Raw genomic sequence first — 18,347 nt, 5'->3', positions numbered from 1 at the left:
GCTCATTACCATTATATAAATAGTATTTAAAGTGCAGCTGGGCCCTCACATGAGCAGAGACCTAATTGATGCCGAAATATGTTCATTTCAAGTCCTGTGACTTCATGTGGAAAATATTACACTGGCTAATTAATGGCAATGAAAAGAGATGATGCATTGCCTTATAAAACGAGCAACTGAAATGTTGAGCCGCCATCCAAAAAGGAAAAAGGGGAGGGGAGGAGGGGGAAGAGCTCTGGAAGTTTAAAGCATAAAAAGCCCCAACAAAATAAAATGCGAGCTCACATACTCACAATGGCACATACACAATCAAGAAATGGAGACATTCAGGAGGAAATGACTTGCTATTTATCTAACAGCTCTCAAGCCAAATCTGAGTTTATTGTATGTCCTTGACAGAAAACCAACACAAAGCCCAGTGTTTATACAGAAGAGATCAGGAAAATATAAATGCCTCAATTCTGGCAATTCTGAACACTACCTACCTAATACCCTTTTCAGGCACTTAAAGTTGCATCTACCATGTCATTATTTAAAACTTACAAATATGAATGGCTCAAGCTAGGAATACAGGGTTGAGTTAATGGAAGGAATGAATTTGGCACTGTTTTGCAGCACAACAGATAGATAGGTAATTGTCATGGTCTCCTCTAGCCATAAATTGTACAAATGTGTGAATTGAAATCTTAATGAAAGCCTTTAGTCTAATGTATGGTTAGCCATACTAGAAGGTGAAATGAGCTATGACAAAGTTGTGGCCAAAAGGATTAAAAGTGTGGATAAGCCATTTTTAGGTAAGGCCATTAAGACTAGATCTGTCACTGGTTAGTTAGGTGACTGGTTATGAATACCAGTTTGTCCCTACCAATATATGACCCTTTTTTACTCTAGAATACATTGAGGAGGACATACCTCCTGCAAGTCATTCAAACACGCAGATGGGCGCTGCAAAATGCACATACAAAGTCACAGAAGTTAGAAAATCAGCACTAGGTGTCTGGCAGCTTCCCTGCCTTCAGAAGACTGTTTGGCACACAGATATCATCCATGCTTTGCCTCAGGATGGGGTCTGACAGTCCTAAATGTTGGATTTTCTAATTCCTTTCTAGAAGACTTTATGATAGTGCTACTGACGTCACTTCAGAAATAAACTGGCTCCAAACTTCTCCTTTGTTTACATTTTCTTACATTATTCATAGCACATCTCTTCCTATTTTCTGCAGTCTGAATGTTTTATCTTGCTTCCCTGCTTAGTCAGTGCCTGTTTTTCTGCTTTTTTCATGTTTTTTTTGCATCCTCAGATCTTTATCCTTTCTGCATATATCATACTTTCCAGTTCTTTCATCATTTAAAGATGTTTTCTTTGAATTTCATGATCTTGTCATTGTCTTCCTTTCCAGAATCAGATTCATTGTTCGGGGTTTTGATCTGTCTAGATTTTGTGGCTCAGTGACTTGATCCCTTTGACAATTCCCACTGACTTGTCTTATTGCTAGCTCATGCCATAAACTAAGACTCGCCATAAACCCTGAGCTCTTTTTTCTTTATCTGCCTTCTAAATCTTACTTTTCCATTAGCTTTTTGTGGTGTTTTCTTTTCTTATGGGCACCAATGAATAGAATTAGACTGCATCCTTCCTTTATGCCATTTACTCTCAAATTATGCTCCTCAAACTGCCTTTCGTCTACTTTTCTGCCATGGTTGTTTCTGTGACTCCTCCCAAATTATTGCTGTTTGTAAATTTCATCAAGCGCCTGATTATTTCCATTTCCAGACATTAACGAAGATGTTAAATGAGACTCTTGCAGAATCCAAGCAGACACATCTGTCTCCATGAAACAATGTTTATAGCTAAGCAAGCTGCAATGGTTTTTGGAGTAGAATCTCAGGAAATAATTTCTGAAAAGCCAAAAATGTATCATCTGCTCAGAGTCATTTCTCAGTGATATTGCAGTACTAGCAAGTGCTGTTAATGTGGAGTGTCAAAAGCCACACCAAACTAGGGCTGGTTTTCCTTCCCTGCTTTAGTCTTCTGCAACACAAGTAGGTGTTACTTGTTTTGTGGATAGCTTAGGATACTAATTGTAGCCAGGACATCACATGAGACAGTATGACCCCACCAAGGGATAGATTGCATTAGCAACTCTCTTCGATTAAATTATCTGAGCTCTGCATATCCACCCTTCTCTCATGATGGCTACTTGTGTCATTCACCATTCAAACAACCAATACACTCTTCTCCTCTGCAAAAAAACCCCAAAACCAAACAGAGCAAAACAAACCCTTGCAGATAAAGCTTTACATTCTATGTGCCTCTGCCCTAGGGAAAAGGATGAAGCACAAACAACACCAGGCAGATGGCAGCTATGTTATTTTCTGCCCTACTGGCAGAAACTGCTCAGACACAATGTCAATGAAAATGCATAAGATCCAGGACAGAACAAAATCAAATATCTTCTCATAATTTTCATCTCCAGTAGTTCAACATTTCATTTCAGCAAATGAGAATGTCGTTGTAATGGCCACAATGGTGGAAATTCAGAATACCTATTTCTGAAACAAGCTCTCCCAGAAAGATTTGCTTGTACATTGTGTGTACATTTAGCTTTACTGTTGCAGCAAGTGGGGCTAGTATGGAGCACCTGAGAGCTATACAGGGGGAGAGTGAACTTTATCCAGAACTCCATTCATATGACCCTCAAGCCTGCCTTGTATTTGTTGTCATGCAGTTGCACTTCCCAAATTCATGCCAGCAGTTCCCTTAATCACACCCCCACATGTTTTTGTTTGTTAAGTGCTGACTGCATGGCCTGGGGCAGGCAAAGCAACTGAGACTTGCCACATTTCAGACTCACACCTGCATCTGGGATGCAAGTGTGATCTTCCAAGTGTGTTGTGTCTCAGGTACTGACTGTTCAATAAGGAGTAATGGAGAGGAGGAGGCTGAGACTAGGCCACCCCATATAGGTATTTACCTGGAGCTCCACAGCTGCCTGTGTCAAATGACCTTGTCTGGCAGTCTTGGCCTCCCCTGTCCACTGCTCTCTTCAATGTATACACCATTTACAGCTACCTAAGCCTGCCATAATCACTGTGGTGTAGAGCCTGGATGGAGTCCAAAGTGTTTTGCCTGAGGTTGTGAGGAAGATCACTGAAGAAAGCTTTGATTTGAAGCATTATCTCCCAAATCCTAATTAATTTCCCTACTGGCAGGGATGTCTCTCCCTCCTCTTGTGGTTTAATTTGCACACCTGAAATAATGAATGAAAATAGAGCAAGAGTGAGAAGAGCGAGGCTGCTGGGCTGGTGCAGGGCTTTGAACACACCCTTGGAGAGGAGCTCCAGTGTGAAAGCTGGCTCACTTGCTGTGATGCAGAGGCCTTTTCCAAATTCAACTCCACCTGGGAGCCCAGGTTACAAATCTTCTCAGGCCTCAAGGGTCTGAGATCCCTTGAGGCATTGCTTTCCTCAACCCCTGCCAAGAAAAAAGACCTCCATTTAGTGCTCTGTAGATGAGGAGCCTGTGCGTGCAGCTGTACATTTACATGGGCATGCAAGAAACGTGCACCCTTTGGGAAGTCTGTCTGTGAAGTCTTGTACAGGGCCATGCCAGAAGACTTCAGAATATTTCTCTAGCTTGAAGGCCTTTAATAACACAGGCAGTTATTGAAAATTTGTGATGACCAAGGGACTGACCTAATTTTCTTGTGGGATAGTGTCTGGCATGAATAAAACCTTCCTCCCATCTCTTGTTTCTCATGTCTGGTTAAACATTGACATGGATGCCCTGAAAGTTTTATCTCCCACTGTCATGAAAACTGTTCTCCAAAGATTTCCGGTTTCACATTGCATTTTATTGTACTAACAAATGTTAACTCAGTTGAAACATCAGACTCCTGTTCTCTATTGTTTCAGTGAACTGGGCACAAAATACCTGTCTTAGCAAAAGTAAAAGAGGGAGAGAAATACAGTTCAGCAAGAGTTTTTACACTCCCCTCTGTTGTTTTTTTCTCCATTATTTTGAAACTACTTGGACTGATATTTTTTAAAATGATTGCTAGGCAGGGATGTTTCAGAGCTGAACTGTATCCTCTGAACAGCTTTGACCTAATGATCTCAGAGAGGAAGAGAAATAGTGGCTGAAACCACCAGCAATCTCCAGCTGCATCTATGGCTTTGGACAAGTTTGATCCAAACTCAAATGCTGACAGATCAGGGCCTGTGCTGTGCAGTTTTTCATTGATACTCTCCAGCTTTGATTTCTGGGGAAAGGAAAGGAAAGGGCGGGTAGGGGATCAAAGGCACTAGCTACATCCACACCCTCATGTTAAATCCAAACCCACTTGCCTTAGGATGTTAAAGAAGACATAGAGGAAAAACATTAAAAATATAAGAGGAAAAGTAGAAGAAATAATGTTTGCATAGAGAGAGGGAAAAGAGGGGATTTGAAGCTCATATTCCATTGAAAGTTCAGCTGTGCAAATGTAAACCTTACAGAAACATACTTTTTTTTTTTTTCTTAATTTTTGGCATATATACCTCTTGTCATACCTCTGTCCAGAATGGAACAGGAAGGTCATTTTTACCCAGTCCCTCTTGCACCACACTGGCAGACTTGTAATGGATCATTTGAGTGTCAGTGTGGTGTCTTTCCAGCTCGCAAAGAGCAGATACAAAATGGAAAAGGATCACAAGATGCCACTGGAAGAAGTGAAGTTGCATCAACACTTTCTTTGGGGAGACTAACCCAGGCAGTGGGTTGAGTTCTGGTGCTCTTTTTTGATCCATGTCTAGATATCCATCCCCTCACAGATAGACAGGCTGTGACTGTAGAAGCGTAGTCTGAGCTTACACAGACCACAAATCCCATCTGCCTCTGGGGCACATGATCTCAAGCCTCTTGTAAAGTGGATTCTGGGGTGGACTTATTTGTCCAACATTGGTTGCCAAAAGAGCAGCTGGGAAATGCGGAGGCAGCTGGGCCAGGCATGGTGAATGTCCTTAAAGACTGATGTAGCAGAAGAGCGTAGTTCCAGACAGGAATCCAGACTAGAGGGATTTAAGGCCATTTGGTTGGCATCAGGGCAGTTGTCTGACCTGGAGGGCATAGGTGGGAGAGGTGCCATGATAATAGGCTCAAATAAGCCAGTACCTGAAAGTATGGGACTGGCTGAGGAAGTAGGGCTGGACTACAGCCTGTGAACCCTTAGAAGCTGTAACTAGATCAGAAAGTAAGATCTGCTGCATCAGATGGGCTTTGTCAAACAATTTCCTTTGCACCAGCTATTCTCAGGGCATAAGAAACTCTTCGTGGAGAGCAAAAGCCTGCATTGGGTCAGTGGCATTGGGTCAGTTTGGAATAATGCATATATGTATGTATATACATATATGTATGCTAGGGATCACAGACCACTGTGCTATAGATAAGGATGAGTATGTGGTTGTCGTAAAGGGCCTTGATACACTTCTTGCGCTAAACTAGGATTTGTCTTGCCCAGACATTACTGCAACAGCTGTTACTGCGGACAATCCTGCCTTTAATGGGAGGGAGCCAGGAGATAGTTTGGCCAAGAGGGAGTCAGTTGGGGGTTTCCATCACTGCATCAGGAAGAGTGCAAAATGAAGCAAGTGGTGTGCCATACTCCAAGCTCTGAAAGAGCAACCAAAAAGCTTTGGAAAGGACATTTAGGGATGCTGAAATTAATCTGTAAGTGATGATACTTGTTGCTGGTGAAATATCATGAAGAAAGTTTGGGGAGATTCTTTAAGGGTCTGGCTTCAGGTGTCGTACTATTGCCTGTTTTCTGAGTAGCAGGAAGTGTTCGCCAATGACTTATGAACACAATAGCATTTTCCTTAGGAGACAGAAACATTCTTCTACAGCAAAGCCTTTTCAGCAAGAACTGACTGACCCAAACTCCTTTTTAGAAAGAGCAGTTTCTGCTGGCACAGACAGAATTCCAGTGCCAGTCCCCTGCAAACTTTGACACCATGAGAGACAAATGTGAACAGAAACTGGTGGTGGAGGGCTTTCCTGCAAGGGCAGGGGGGTGTTCTGAAGATGTGATTCAAGCTCTGCCCAAATGTTTCTTTTCCATTGCTCCCCTCTCTGGTTTCCCTTAATTAGTCAGCTCACTTGTCACTGGATTGTCCTCTGGAAGGATGTTGGAGATCACATTCATGGTGCTCCCCAGCATGAGTGCTTCCTTCATAGCTGCTGAAGCTACAAAAGCAAAAATGGGTCAGACTTCTTCCCTGGTGTGCTGTCAATAGTTACACTCTAAATGAACTTGGTCTAGTAAACTGCTTTCCTTTAAAACTCCATTCCCAAAGCTAATTTATAGTCAGTAATTTCTGGCAGAAACTTCATCAAGAAGTTCTCACTGTAGGGAGATGGAAAGACTGGTAGCTTTCTATCTGTCTTAATAGCTGCATTTGTACTAGTACTGGGCCTAGAGGCCTCTGTCCTCATTGCTAGAACAGCAGCAGTACCTAGTGAAACACTTGCATCGTCACTTACAAATATACTTCTGCCCCAGCCTGGAGGGGTCTACTGGGGAGTTCATTCTGAATAGCATTGTTCATTCTTTGATTTCACTGATAGTGCCAGCAATGGAGGCCCCACCAGGGAAGCCACTGCAAAAGCCTTATCAGATTGCATTTATTAATAAGCTAAGCTGGGGCTGAGTGATTCATCTAGGAGAGAATGCATCCCACTGCATAGTCCACACACCAAGACATGAAACCTTTGCTTTCATGAGGTAAACTGTTCCAAAAGGTGCATGAAGAAGGGAGGACTGAGTTGGGAAACAATATACTAGCTGATGTGTAGGATCCAAGCATAACTGATAAGAGAGTAACAGCTGCTAGACTACCAGCAAGCACACCAAAGAATGACATATCTTGTACAGAGCCATAAGACATGTCACTCAGAGGATAGCCTGGAACCCAGGCATGACTGCCTGGCATTAAGGTAATGGCACAGAGCCATTGGGTGTAAAGACCATGTGGGTTTAAAGGAACTTGCCCAGATGGCTTCTGCCCTATAACCAGTACAGTCATAAACAGCATGTGCTATTTCCTCATCATCTATCACAGAGGCTTCCCTTGGCCAGAGAGAGCAAAAGATTGATTATTCTTGGCTCATCTTTTCTTGCTGGACAGAAGCTTCCTGGTTCACATTCAAATTTAGTAGAATTGGTCTTGTCACTCAGATTACTAGTTCAGCTGCTCCATTAGGGGAACATCCAGGAATGGAGAAGGGGAGAGGTTCCAAAACTTAAGACTGGAAAGTCTGAGACATGTGCATTTCTTTTTTTTTTTTTTTTCCCTCTCAATGTGAATTTGAACCATATTTAATGCAATAAAAATGCAATTTCAGCTTGACAAGGTCAATGGCTCCAAAGTCCAACTCCCAAACCAAAGGTTCCTCTGGTAACGTGAACCATCATGCATTGCATCTCGCATTTGCCTTACTGCTTGCATTTGCAATAAAAAGCAGTAGGTTAAAGAAAAACACATGAGAAAAATGAAGCATGTTCAGTCAGGGAAAACTCATGACACATCTGTCCTGTTAGTTGTCACCATTACAGATATGTGAGCCTTCCAAAGTTGAAAGCTCACATCAACCTTGATAATTACATCAATAGCAGGGAAGCACCTCCAGCAATAAAGGAGATCAGATTCTTGATTGATGGAATTCTAATCATTTGTTTTTAATTTTGTAGGTATTTAAGCAGATAAGAAGAAACAAAGATTCTTTGCTGGATCTTTGCCTTGGAACAACTATTCATCTTGCTCCATTTACCTGAGGCTAACAAGTTCCTTTCTTCACCTCTGTCTAGGTGGTATCTCTAGAGACTGAGTTTCTTGAACTAATACAAGTGAGCAAAAGGACTTAATTCAAAACCTCATGCAGGAAAGGAGAATCTTTGCATGAATTTCCAGATGCTACAGTTTAGATCCTAAACAAATACTGCTTTACAGTTCCAATAGTGCAGTGCTGATCACCTTTGTCTGCAAAAGCAGGGGCCTGAAAAGTTTTTGTCTCTTCAGAAAGTGCCATCTTAAATAGACACACGTGTCCCCAAAGCCTCTTTGTAATGGGACTGAAAAAACATATTCTACTTCCAGTTCATTAGTTGCTACCTTCCCAGAATACAAGATGGATAGAAAACATCAAGCCAGAAGTTGATGTTACAGTAAGCTGTAAGCAAAAGGGAGTTGTAATTGGAAGTGTTTCAGTACCATGGGCACTGCTGAGTGGCTGCCATGTTAATTATATGAGCCCTTCTTCTAAAGCAATCTTCCACTTAGATACCAAGTATAACTCCTGCCAAGAGGTGTCTGAAATGCCATCAACAATTGCGCTTTGTGACAAAAAGATAAAGTTAACTAATTGTAAGCAGCCTTTGCTGACAAACTCAGAAAAACCCCACTGGCTTCTCTTCCTGGAGAGACAGCAAATAACGTGGGTCATACGCATTAATATTTTTGTGCTGACATAACTTTGGCACAGGCCTTGGTTTCTTGCCAAGGTGCCACCTGGAACCGACAGCATACATTTAACACAACACAGAGCAACAGTCATATAAAATTAAATCACAAGACCCTATCCAGCCCATTGCCTTACCTCTGGCAAAGGGGCATAGGGGATATCTGGGGAAGAAGTACAGAAGACAAGGCAGATATAGCATGATCCTCCTCTTAGCAGTCCTCCCTTGGCCTCTGTGTCATTTAAATTCATCCTGGACTAAAGGTTATTTCTCAAGTTAAGGGCCACCAAGACATATCGCTGGTGGACTAATCACATTTTGAGCCCTTGTGTAAGTTAAGTTCCATAACACCCTGTGGGAATGCATTCTCTAATTTAAATACACAATCGTGTAAAAAGGCACTTCTATGAGTTCAATGTCAATCCATTGCCTGTTAACTTCACTAGTATTCTGCTAACTTTGTTATAATAGAGAAGTAATTACTAATTGTTCCCTATTCACTTGCTTTATTATTCATAATTCTATAGGGTTCTATCATACTCCCCTCAGCTGCCTCTTTTCTAAGTCAAAGCTCTCTAGCCTGCTCAATGCCTCCTGACAAAACTGTAGTACTGTGCCTTTTCCAGCTTTATAGTATCTTTTTTTTTGTGGGGTGGGACAAGAACTCCACATGCGCACCCTCAGTGTACACCATGGTGAAACTATATTCTCCAGTTTGGTCTCAGTTGCGTGCCTGATGTTCCATGGGCCTCTGTGACTGCCAGTGGGCACTGAGCTAGCATTTTTACACAACAGACTGTCATGGCTCCAAGATCACTTTGTGAATAGAAATAGCTACATTATAGCTCATCTGGATAGTGATTCTTCCCCCGCCCCCACGTGCATTACTTTGCATTCATCAAAACTGTATTTATGGAATTGAAATCCCTGATCACTGAGTTTCATTAGTAACTTAACAGCAGAGAAGCAGCTCATCTAGTAATGAAGAGCCATTTTAACCACAGCCAGGATTGTTGTCACCTGAACAGATTAGTGGTTAATAATTTATTGATATAGCAATCTACAGTTGCATTTTACATGTATGGCTAAGGTCATTTTTCACCTCTACTTTTATTTGAATCAGGCACTTATTTGCCAGGCATGTTGTAACATAATGTAGATGGTTTATAACTGAATCAAGGCCAACTTCGCATCCAGATGGGAGCAGCACTGTTCTGGCAACTTGGGCAGCCTCCTCAAAAAAGAAGGATTGGAATTGCTAGGAGAATCTAACTTCCAGTCTTCTTAGCAGTGGTGCATTCCATGGACACCTCAAGATTTAGAAAGTTTGGCAGGTCTTTGCACTTGTCAGTAGATCTTTAGCCTCTTCCCTTTCTTTATTCCTGCTTTAAACATGCAGTGACATTCATGAAATCAGCTGCTCTAAATTTCTTCTGAAAATGTAGATCACCATATTGGCTGCAAAGCATTCCTCTGTAGAACTGGGTATTAAATTAAGTACAAAATGTTCTTGTTACCCTTCCTTGTGTTACTTCCTCACAGTGACCTATTTCTTCAGACATTGAAATTCTGAACGAGGGACTGCCCCATTTGGTGTTGGTTTGCATAGAGCCCAGCCCGACAGGTACTTGTTTTTAGAATATAAGGAAAAGTTGTTTTACAGGATAATGTTATAACTGGCACAAAAAGAGCTGGTATAGTGTATTTTTGGACAAGGAATAAAAGAAAGAAGGGTCAGTTGCATTGGTTTTCTGCAATAGTAGTGCCCCTGCCGTTGTGTTTCTTATCAACTTCTCAGCCTTTCCCCATTAAATGTTAAAATGCTTATAACGACAAAGGATTCTTTCTACCACTAATCTTGCCTCCTTTTCAGTAATTTTACTATGATCAACAAGGGTTAGAAATGGCAAATATGACATTGTGCCCTCCTGGCTCAGATGTGCTTTCAGCCTTCAAAAATTGTCATTTTCCTATCTCTGCCACCAGGCTAGTGGTTGCGTGCCAAGATGTTTCCTCCGCTGGAAAATAAATGTAATTACTTTGGAATCTCCTTTGCAAGTCTGTTGTGAGATCTGCTGACACAACACACTGTGTAAGAGCTGGACAATATTATGATTATTTTTGTAATTCCTCCCAAAGTTTGAGAACTGATTTGCAATCCCTCCTCCTTCTCCTTTTTCTTTTCATGGAGGAGGCAGAAATTGGCAGCTGATGGGAGCTGCAAAATTTATTTTTTGTTATTGACCTTTTCCAAAGCCTCAGCAATTTTTTCTTTCCCTTTCTAAAATACACATGCAGTTCTAAGGATGAGTCAAAGGCTGAAGTGTTATTTTTGAACGAGTTTCTACACTTATTTTATTTTGTTCCTTTTTCTTTCTTTATATGCCCCTCACGCCCCCCTTAACAAAGACAGAAATGAATGGAATTCCATTTTGGAAAGGCATGAGAAACAGATGCAAATACGCATGCACCAGGCAAGGCATTCTCTGAAACCTCTTCAGTTGCAAGAGCAGATTTAAAAAGATGTTTGATGCTGGTAGCCTGTTGAACTGCTAGCAACAGGCACAGCAGGATAACTGTCCATCTAGCTATATAAATAAGCTAATAAGTATCATTTGCAAATAAATATATATGTATAACAGTGTGTATGTATGTTCTTTGGCGCAGAATTGCAAAGCTGGATTTAGGATAAGCAGTCTCTGTACATCCTTTTTAAATTTTATTTCCTGATTAATATGCTTAATGCTATTTACAGGGGTTTTTTAGAACAGTTGTCTGGTTCCCAACATCTCCTCTCCCTGCATTTTCATAGGATCTCGGTCCAGACTTAGATGAGGATACTGCTGAACTTCAGATAAGCCTGATCCAGGACTCGTGAGATGAGTGAGATCCCTGGAGGGTTTTCGTGTTTTTAGGTTTCCAGATGTTAGTAAGAAATTTACAACAGCCCTGCCTAACCCCATAGTTGTTCTAGCATCTGAAAGCAGCTCACTTTTTACCTGGGATGTCTGTGGAGGGATTGCCTGTGGAGGCAGAATGTCTCCTTCACACATGCATAAAATGGCAGTACAGAACTTTAAGCATTTTGTTGTCAGGCACAGCACATCTGGTCTCTGGTGGATCTTACCCCCAAATCCTGCAGATTTGGCCAATTTTATCTGCAGAGCAAAACAATGGGAACTTTCTGCATGTGTCAGGCTGAAAGAAGCTAGGGAAATCATCTTCCTTGGCCTGACAGCCTGGGAGCCAGCTGAGATGATGAAGATTTTTACTCTCAGAATCAGGCTGTGATTCCGGTTCATGTGTGTTTCAGTTATGAGAAATTTGAGTCACTCTGGCACAGAAAGGAGCTGAACTGATGGCCTAGCAGTGAATAAGGCTTTTCAGAGGATTCAAGCAGCAGAGTTGTCTCCACATGAAAGATTGTAAATGCAACATGGTAGAGGGGGCCCTTTGAAGACCCTTCTGAATTCTCATAACGAAGGGGAAGTGGTTGAGATCATGGGTCCCATAAACTTTGCAGTGTCTGATGTTTTTTATGCAGCCCTGATGGATGGTGTTTGCTCCAAGCAGAGAGGGGACATTTCTGTGGACATCTCTTGCTTGACTGTTACCAGCACATCACTAGTTTATTGTAATACAATAAGGCGCAGTGGTGTTGCAGTCAATCTCTATGCCTGCTTCTGTAAATACAACCCAGTAAGGCCCAGTTACCTAGAACCTTACTCAGCTCATCCTTTCCTGGCAGGAAATGCCCCACTGCCAGAATTTGGCACACTGAGTGTTGATCATGTCAGAACCAGGGATTCCTGTGGAGACAGGTTGCACAAAATAGAGCAAAGTCAGATCAGGCATAAAACAGCAGAGCCCTTTTCATTCTCTTTGAACATTCTGTGGAGCTCCTTGCCAAAAAGACACTGCAGGACACCAGATTCAAGGCTGAGCAAGAAATAGACCTTTCCTAGGGGGTGACAGTAATGGGCAGAGTTACATCTGCAAGAAATAAAATGTCAAGGATTAGAAGGATGAAAGCCCTTTGTCCCTCACAGCTCAAGTCCATGCTCTGGGAAGAAATGTATGTGGGACTCACATAAGCCTTTTCTACCCCTGGCCTTAACAGCAGGCTGAGATATTCTTCATAGGGCGGTCAGCCAGATGTTGTCTCCATGGACTTCCCACCCCTGTGATGCTTTGCCAATATCAAAAAGAGCGCATCATCCTCTGGCTGCTTTGGAGTGAGGAGAAATACCTTGACTGGCTCTCATCACCTGCTGTTAAGCTTCTATACATACCTGTACAAGCTGTGAGGAGCTGGAGAGCCAGTCTTTTACTTTGCCTCAATTTCCTCATCTATAAAACAGCAATCAAGACCTTTAAGTTCTCTTACCATTAGTGAGCTAGAGATCTAGTGTAATAAAAAGATACTGTCATGATAATTTTATGTGATGTGACTGCCTCTATTATTGTAGAAGTTCTCATTTTCACTGGGGGTCTATTTTCTAAGCTCTACAGAGCGGTCGTGATGTGGTGCATGTTTTTTTTACCTTGCTTAGATGGTCATATACGGGAACATATCATAAAAAGCATGATTCTGAAATAGAAGGACAGCACAGATTTTGCATTTAAATCTGATCTTTTGGGAAACGTGTTATATGTTCCAAGAGACAGCATCGTAACCTTTAGTCATATCCCTGGTCTCTTTTCTCCTGCCTGGGTTGAACTTTAAATTCTAGTGGCTAGTAATATCCACCAGGCGACGCTAAAGTAATCTGAGATGCTGGGACACATCGAAGCCCTGCTCACACCCTCTGTGTCCTAATCCTGCTCTTTATTCTAGCTGCAGGCAGGCAGGGAGGTCAGCAAGGTGCAACCCTGTGCCATTGAGGGGTGGTGTGTTCTTTCCACCTCCAGAGATTTAATTTGGTTAGGCCTGGTTCAATTTGTTAGTCCAGCACAGTGCAGCCCCCCACCCCTTACAGCCTGAGCGCAGGGTCGGGTGTAAGTGACAATGCTTTTACTATCACTCCTTTGCCTGTGTGGGCTTTATGGCTGGAGGGCTGTGAAAAGGAGAAGGAGTATGTGTCTGGCACGCTGAGCAAGGGAGGGAGCTCCAGGCACAGGCGTGATGACAGTAGATGGTGAAATCATTAGCCCAGGATTATGGTGAGAGATGGGGCCTGAGCCACAAGAGTAGAATCTGTATCCAGAGGCTGGGGGTGGTGAGGCTGGTCTTGAGCCCATCTTGAATTCAAACTTCACTTCAGAATTCAGCAAAAAAGACACACTAGGCCCAAGGGAGAAAAAGCAAATTATTCACACATGTAGGTTAGCAGTAACAGTGAAGAGGATGCAGCAAAATACCTGCCAAGCACATTTTTAAAATATTAATGATCTCTCCTTTTTCTTTTATTTTATTTCTTTTTTCTTTTTTCTCCCCCCCCCGCCCCAATGGGAAAGCCCCTCCCCACTTTTATATCGGATCTGGCTCCTTGATTTCCTTCTTGCTGAGACATTCCATCCATTCCCAGCAAAATGAGCAACATAACTCTGCTGTGCAAGAAACACAGTGACCCAACTCTCTGGATCCTTCCCTTGGAGAGCAAATGTCCAGCCCACCTTGAAAAGGACAAACTGCCTGTAAAGATACAGGAAGCTGCAGGGTGGTTCAGAGACAGGGCACCCAAATTCAGCCTCTGTTGGGGAAGAGGGGAAAAAAAAAAAAAGGTCACCTTTATATTTCAATCAAGATTAGAATTTCCCAGGTTCAGACTTGTTTTAATAAGGGGGCTGAGCCAGACTGCTAAACTGAAACTTCCTGGCCCACTGGGGATATTTCAGCTTTGGAGTAAAATCTTGTTTCAAGCTCTGCAGGTTTGAATTCTTTTCTAGTAATAAATCCATATCCTGCTTGAATAAACCAGTAGTGAAGGTGGTGGCTAGTTAATATTGTGGCTGGTTCTGTGCTTTATAATAGTGTCCCTTGCAGTGTTTAGGTAAGACTAGGCAGTTGGGGGGAAGGCTTGAATACTAGTGCAGCTCTGTCAAAACATGAAAAACCCCAAACAAGAACTGCTCTGTCTTGCCTCATTTACTGAAGATTAATTTCAAGTCTTTTTTAATGCTTCTAAGCTAGGATCCTCCTTGTTTTATGCCTTTGCAGTGATTGTTTCAGTAAGAGCCATCTGAAAAAAATGGAAGTTGGTGGTAGATAGGATGCACCGAGGTAGATAGGATGCACTGAAAACCATCTGTGAGGCATGCACACTTGTAATGCTTTGATGCACCCACCTGAAGACAAAGGTCTATGCCAGATAAGAAACTTTCCTTGTGGGCTATTAAAATGCAACTGGACTGCTGCAAGGATGTTATTTCTACAACCATTTCTACCTTGGTCTTTACCTGCTGGGTATAAACTGATTGGACGATTTATGCCTTGGAGGACTGGGATTGCTGCTCTTGATGTTTTGATCTATTACCCTCAAGAATAATCTGTGAATGTAAGAACAGCTATTACTGCTCAGGCCAAAAAGCCATCCCCATTCACAGAAGCTCTCACTGACACCAGACACCCATGGGTGCCTGGAAAAGAACACGGGCAGAAGGTAATCCTGTAGCAGTCTTCCCTCTGACTGTTTCTGCAGTTTCCAGTCACATGGATGACTCTGTATGCAATGGCTTTCCATAGATTTCTCCCTCATGAACTGATCCAATCATTTGTTGCATTTAGTATCCTGAGACAAGGAGTTCCATAGCTGAGTTACCTGTTACAAGAGGAGCCACCTTTTTTTGTTGTTTTCAACCTGCCTCCTAGAAGTTTAACTTGGTACCTGCCCAGCCTCTCCTTCCCAGCACAAGCTGCACAAAGGAAAAAAACAATCCTCCCTGGGAATGGAGTTGGCTAGGGAGATAATGTCCTTTCATAAACTCCCCATAGTGCTTTTAAGCTGTGTCAAGATGAGTTCACAGAGCTGCATTGGGCTTGTACCAGAGACAGCTCTGCACCAGGGTTGACATGTGTGTGATAATGCTTGGGTTGGGCTGGGTTGGCACAAGAAAATGGCTGCTTACACTGTCTTCTAGTAAATCTGTTTTGAACTTGACCTCCAGGACATTAGTTTCTACACTCACTAGTAAGAATCATTTGCTGTTGCTGTTTTTATTTTTTTTCAGTAAATAAATCAATCCAGCCCAGATTTTGAACTTTTACAGAGTTAAAATGCAAACCACCACCCAGAGAACCTAGAAGGGATGGAAGATGTGGCAATATGTCTCAGCAAAATACAAAGACATTCATTTTCCGACTGAGCAACTAAGCTTTCAGGTTTTGTGGACTATATGACAGCAGTAATTGGCAAACACTAATTGGCAAATTTAGAAACTAATCCTACAATGCAGAAGTAAAATAACCATTCAGTAATAACCCCTCTTGGAACTAAGACAGGAAATTCAATATCTTTGCAGAGTCCAAAGTTAGACTGGGGCCATGGGTTTAGTGAACGGGTTCTCCAGGGGTTGCTTTTGTAAACCATAAACAGATTAAGAAAACCCACTCCTGCAAAATAGCCTCATCACAGTGAATTTTTCCTTTACTTAAATCCTATCTGCATTTGTACTCTAAAATCTCCAAAGTCATGGTAGGATGGAATCTTCTTGCAATGCAGTGTTTTGCTTCATAAGAAGGGAGAAGAAAAAAGAAAGAGCAAAACAGAAAGAAAGTCCTGAAAAACAAATGTTTGCTTTGGGCTTGTTTTGGGGGTTTGTTGTTGGTTTTGGTTTGTTTTGGTTTGGTTTTTTGATTTTTTTTTTATCAAGAGCCCTAAGTGGCTCTGAGAGTCATGGATTGTTTGCATATTCTTCTTTGCTATCAGAGATTGCTCCCCAGCCATGTTGTTAAAAAATACAAATATACTGGATACAGACAAAGACACTTCAGTGACTGGTTAGAAAGGAAAGAAGAAGAAAGAACTTGTAGTTACATATCTCCCCTGAGACTGGTCGTGATAACCAGGTGGATGACATACAGAGTGGAAATGATCTTTCATGAACAGTTTGCAGGCATACTCTTGTTTTTGTGTCCATATTTTTCACACACGTAAAGATCTGATCTTCATGAAAATGGCTTATGAGGATGAAAGATGTACGACTGGGGAAAATTGTTGTAACCCTGTTTTTGAAAATTATGCCAGTAAGGAAAGCCTACAACTATAAGAAAAGAAGGGGGGGGTGGGGGGGTGGCGGGGAAAGGACGGTCAACAGAAAAGGGAACAATGGCAAAAAGCCGCAAATCTACATGTAGGGTTATAGAGAGAATTATGCACATTATAGATAGAAGAAAAAAGCTTTTATTTAAAGCAAAACCTAACCCTTATGCTGCAGAATCCTTCCCAGCAATCAACTCTGTGAATACCCTTCTCCCCAAACAGTTGTTCTGGTCACCAAGAAAACTGAACGAACTTGAATGTTTAAATACTGTTGTTTTCAACTGAATGGTGAAAACACTGTTAAAGAGTAAATGTCTCTGAATTTCTGATGGAGGTTGAACAACTTCAAGATACCTAAAATCTGGGAAAAATCAAGGAGGTTCAGACTTGATCTTCTTGTGAGCTTATGAAGTGAATAATTTAAGCCTGTTTTCACTATCAAAAAGGAAGCAAAAAGACAAAAAAAAAAAAGAGAGAAAAAAATTTAAAATGAGAAAATTCCTTTGTTGGGTCACTTTCTAGAGGCCCTTAAGGTCATTCTATCCTAATGGAGCATCTTCTGATGTGGATACCTGTTCAGTGGGAACTGCGCTGAGCTCACTAATTCATTTCACAGCATCACTGGTGGGTAGCTACATGTAACAAAGTCCAGGCCATGTTCATGTAAATGCTAGGTTCATTGCTGAGAAAAGACTTTGGAGATAATGTTCAGATGATACAATCACACAGAGCTGACTTTCTTCTATTCTTTTTTTACTAAAAGCTGTTGTCACTGCAAGAGTACATGGTTGATAAACTGCCTGGTTTAATCAGCAGGGGATGTGGAATCATAGACATGATGACCCAGTTTTTTGGAGGTATTCAGCTAGCCAAGTTGTATTAATTTCAGAGGGAGTAAGACACCCTGAAATCTCTAAGCACTTTGCCATTTTTCCATCATATCTGAAACATTCTCATCCTTCACGACTTACTCAGCTAATACCCAGCTAACATCTCTACAGTATCCTTCCTGGATTCTTACTCCTAAGACCTACTCATTGTATTCTAACTCTCTGTAGTATCATGTCTTTCTCTTGAGTTATTGCTTTTTTATATCCCTATGGCACCACCCTGTCACATCCACTGGAACTTTTTTCTCAGTCCACTATCAAAAAATCCTTTTTCTAACCTTTATGATGTCCTTCCGTGACCTGAATACAGAGAATCTGTCTGACTTGTATTGCTTTTAAAGGTTACCAGTCTTTCTGTTGTCTTTTTTGAGTACCTGTGTTTCTGGCAACAAAGCAGGAAACAAGCAAGGAAGCATTATACCCATTTTAGAAAACTGACGCAGAGAGAGGGAAAGAATGAGAGAGCAACTGTCTACATGAGTCACCCAAAGAAGGCAGGACATGAAGCTCAAATCTGTAAAGTCACAGGATACCCTAAACCTAGCCACTGAGATTTCCTTCTATTCAGCAAATCATGAATGACGTGTCTGGTGTACACCTATGCTAAGGCAACCTTTGATGTGGTGGTTGAACACTCCATACCTTGTTTTACCCTTTTGTCTCTGCTGATTTTTTCATACAGCATTACATAATTTCACCCATGTGCAATGTTTGAAACACAGTATAGGAGAGGTACATATGTAGATGCCTTGCATGCTCCT

The sequence above is a fragment of the Strigops habroptila genome, chromosome 5 (assembly GCF_004027225.2).
Source record: "Strigops habroptila isolate Jane chromosome 5, bStrHab1.2.pri, whole genome shotgun sequence".
Taxonomy (NCBI): domain Eukaryota; kingdom Metazoa; phylum Chordata; class Aves; order Psittaciformes; family Psittacidae; genus Strigops; species Strigops habroptila.
The sequence above is the reverse complement of the archived record's forward strand: the minus strand, read 5'-3'. Positions refer to the sequence as shown.